Source organism: Amblyomma maculatum, chromosome 1, assembly GCF_055883805.1.
Source record: "Amblyomma maculatum isolate TAMU_Amacu chromosome 1, ASM5588380v1, whole genome shotgun sequence".
Lineage (NCBI taxonomy): Eukaryota > Metazoa > Arthropoda > Arachnida > Ixodida > Ixodidae > Amblyomma > Amblyomma maculatum.
In genome coordinates, this window is record NC_139344.1 from 163,564,633 (window position 1) to 163,569,140 (window position 4,508).

The 4,508-nt window shown below is 46.8% G+C and overlaps 1 pseudogene; it reads left to right on the plus strand.

Annotated features, from left to right (window-relative positions):
* The first annotated feature begins 1,290 nt into the window (after positions 1–1,290).
* LOC146204783 (uncharacterized) lies at positions 1,291–4,137 on the plus strand (annotated as a pseudogene).
* Positions 4,138–4,508: the final 371 nt, after the last annotated feature.

Sequence of the window (4,508 nt, forward strand, 5' to 3'; positions counted from 1 at the left end):
GGTCATGAATGGATGATTGCAGGTCAGACACTATATAACTTTTCGATTGATGTGTTCATAGCATATGAATCGCTGCCTTTCTATTTACTTGAACGCAAAAAAAAAAAAAAAAAAAAAGGTTGGTTAGAAGATGAGAAAACAACAAATATAGCCACCCAAACCACTTCAATTACTCTCTAGCTGCCACAAAATCGGGAAACGTTTCATAACAAACATACCCAGAAGTTTTGGGCATTTTCTCGGAAAGAGTTCCTGAACGTAATTTTTTTTTTTTCACATGTTGGTTAACTAGACGATTGTTAACATTGAATAATTTCGCAGATCCTCCCGGGCCAGACTATAATTTTTTGCTTATCAGTATCAAAAAATGCTATCCATTGGTATCCTGCGGCAATTTTAATTACTCATTACGACCGCAGGAAAAACTTAAAATTTCGCTATGCATTTGAAGCTTAGCTCATTGCTATTACTGCTGCTACGAGTACGTAGACCGGGAAGAAGGCTCGTCATCATGTTCTCACGTTATCCAGTTTCTATCATGCCGCCATGTTACATCACTTGCCACAGCATAACAGTATATTCATTAAAGTATTTTACAATATTCCACACTTGCCGCAAAGCTATTTGAATACGTACACCTTGGTTATACATGGCAGTCCTAGTTACTCGTGTGAGTGCACGACTAACTTTAGAAGCAAATTTTTGCCACCCATCGGAAGCTAGAGCCTTTATAGTGATGGGTACGCAAAGAGTATCTTACAATATTCCACAGTGTTGCCTCAAAATTATTTTCAAAAACGAGCCCATTGGTTTTTTCTAACAATTTTACCTACACGGTGCAAGTGCAGGAAGAACTTCTGCCATGCATCGGAAGCTTACATCATTGCCATTGTCAACATGTTCACGACAGTACCTTCCGATATCCCGCAGTTTCTTCACAAATAATAGCTGTCTCAGAATCCTGGACTTGAATACGGTTATATACACTCTAAACACAACAAGCCTATAATGGAGTAAAAAATAGCGGTGTAATACGTGCTACGCCTAGATTATTCCAATTCAGGAATCCATGCGTGCTGGCCCATGCTCTGTCGCCAAAGCAAAATACAGTTGTTGACAAAACTTACTTTAAATCACAAGTGTGCTCTGTGTGTTTTGTTGTATCCTTATTTCTTGTTTCAGTTTCGTTTCTTTCAGTGTACATATCGTAATCGTAACTCAATATGATTCCCTATATAAGTGGCTTTATTGTGACGAATAAAGGAGGGTTTTTTGCATACTGCGCTTGCGTGGTCCCGTGTCATGCGTCTGGTCTGAATCAGACACCACATATTGGCGACGAGGATCAGTATCGGAGCCATGTCACTCGGGTGTTTCCCAGCACCGCCCCCTTTCTTGCCTGCACTCCGTGACCCGGCTGTGCCTTGGCAGCAGTGGAAACGCGTATTCCTGAATTTCCTGGAGGCCATTGGCGGCGATGAACTGAAGCCGAAGCGTTGCAAGGCAATTCTGCTAAGCTCGCTCGGGGTTGAAGGCCAGCAAATATTCTACAGCATCCTTGCACAAGGAGCAGACGCGACTGCGGACGCCAAGGCCGAGGACAAAGTGGCTGCGGACGCCAAGGCCGAGGAAAAGGTGGACCAGTTCAATGACGCGCTTGCTGCTCTGGATACGCATTTCGCGAACGCTACGAATGATTTGGTGGAGCGGCGCCGGTTTCGCCAAAGACAACTGCCTGGTGAGACATTTCAAGCATTTACAAACAGTCCTCGGGACCTTGCGTCTACTTGCAATTTTGGCAGTGCTACCGATAGCATGATTCGAGACCAATTACTGGAAGGCACTTGGTCACGAACAACCCGTGAAAGCATGCTTTATGAAGGGTCTTCGCTTACATTGCAGCGTGCTGTTGACATCGGGAAGCAAATTGAGCAAACACAAGAGCTTGGGGAATTCGCGCATAGCACTGTGAACAAGATTCAAGATGTGCGAAAAAAGTCAGACTCTGAGCAAGGAAGTTGCTACAGGTGCGGCTCGTCATCGCATATGGTTAACTCGACTACATGTCCGGCGAGGAACAAGCGTTGCCACTCTTGTGGAAAAATTTGTCACTTTTCAAGCATGTGCAGATCGAAGAAAATGAAATATGCCGTTCGAAAGCCCGAGAAAGCCAACGCCGTCATGATACTTCAAATCGGTGACCATAATGCGTAGGCGAAATATATTCGAGCCAACATTTCCATCGGGAAGATGATTGTCGCTGATTGTCGACACATGCGCTACGGTTTCTTTGCTCAGTGAAGAGCACTACCACAAATATCGAGCCGACACGTACTCATTATGACCGCCGACTGCCAATTTGTGTAACTATTCCGGAGAACAAATCAAGTTAAGCGGTTGCTTTCTTGCTGACGTATCTTGCAAGGGAAACAGAGCCAGTGTGCTTTTTCATGTCACAAACAAGGGCACTTCGCTGCTGGGGCTTGATGCCGTTCGGAGCCTAGGAATCACTATCAACGGCTCAACCTCGAATTGCTGCCAGGTGACATGCCCTGATTCACTGCCTTCAGAATTTACGCACCAGTTTGCGCACTTGTTCACGGAACAGTTAGGGCATGTGAAAGGCTTTGTTTGCCATTTTAAATGCCGTTCATCTATGAAACCAGTCGTTGCGAAACTCAGCTGCCTGCCGCTCACGCTACGGCAACAGGAATCGGTAGAGATACAACGCCTGCTGGCCGAAGATATAATTGAACCTGTCGACGCATCGGAGTGGATTTCACCGATCGTCGCCGTGAGGAAGAAGGACGGTTCAATTAGGTTGTGTGTGGACCTACGTGAAGTGAACAAGGCAGTAATTGCCGATGCTTTTCCTCTTCCGCATACAGAGGAATTACTCTATGAACTAGCTGGAGGAACGTGCTTCTCAAAGCTCGACTTAGCGTCGGCATACCACCAGCTAGAACTGGCTCCGGAAAGTCGGGGACTAACCACCTTTATTTATTTATGATTTAAACGAATGATTGTTTCGTTTTAAGAGTGTGTTTTGGCCTTGCATCTGCCCCTTCAGCCTTTCAGAGAATGATGCAGCATATTTTGAAAGATTGTAAAGGCGTACTTTGTTACATTGATGTGATTGTGTGGGGCAAGACACGTGAGGAGCACCACAAGAATCTACACCAGGTGCTAAAACGCATTGGTGATTCAGGTTTGAAGCTCAACCAGAAATGCACATTTACTGTTTCAGAACTATCCTTTTTTAGGGCATACGGTGAGCTCAAAAGGGCTCACACCATTGCAGTCTAAGGTTGACGCTATTGTCAAAGTGCCTGCTCCTCACGATGTTGCCACTTTGAGGTCAATTTTGGGTCTCGCTGGTTATTATGCTCGGTTTGTGCCGCGATTTGCTGATCTCGTCGAGCCGCTTAGAAGGCTCCAGCGGTCTGGTCAACAGTTCACGTGGGATGATGAGGCTGAGCGCAGCTTCCAGCTTGTTAAGACAGCTTTGTCTTCAAGTCCAGTCATACAAATGTTTAACCAAGACCTTGATGTAATTGTTACGACAGATGCTTCTGATAAGTGTCTGGGAGCCGTTCTTCAGCAACGCGATGGTGACAGCGTACGCACGGTGGCCTTCGCATCACGTGCCCTGGCTCCTGCTTAGCGGAAGTACGCCGCTGGGGAACGTGAGGCCCTTGCTTGTCTCTTCGCGTGCGAGCGCTGGCACGTCTACTTGTGGGGTAGAAAAATTTTTGTTACGTACGGACCACCAGGCACTGGTGACATTACTTTCAGCTGCCGGTACAGGACGCCGACCTTTGCGTATATCCAGATGGTCAGCTCGACTTTTGTATTATAACTTCGACATAGAGTACCAAAAGTGATCGCAAAATGTCGTGGCCGATGCGCTTTGACGCCTACCTCTTGACTGTGATTCGCAGCAGACGATGCAGGAAGAAATTGTGGCCGTTGTATCAGAGTGCCAAACAAAGGAACGGCTGCAGGTGGCCACTGCTGCAGACAGCACACTGCAACAGGTTGTTGTGCACGTGGTACATGGTTGGGCACCTAGAAAAGCTTTGCCAGCAGAAGTAATGCCGTACTTTAACGTGCGGGAAGAGCTTTCTGTCGTCGATGGCATTTTGATGCGCGGCGAGCAGGTAGTTGTTCCGAGTGAATTAACCTCGCTACTTGTTCGTTTTGCGCACGAAGGTCACCCAGGAATTGTGAGGACGAAGCAGAGACTACGTGATCTTTACTGGTGGCCGCGTTTGAATAAACAGGTAGAAGACGCAATCCATTTTTGCCATATCTGCCAGGCCGCGGACATGTCCGCTAAACCGTCGTTTGCACCGCTGCAGCCGGTGACGTTTACAGCGCTGCCATGGCAGAAGTTAGCAATGGATATAGTGGGACCGATTGGCTGGGCCCCTTCAAAGTGTAGGTACATGATATCACTGATCGATTATCAGTCCAAGTGGCCTGAGGTTGGCCTGAAAGCCGCGCAG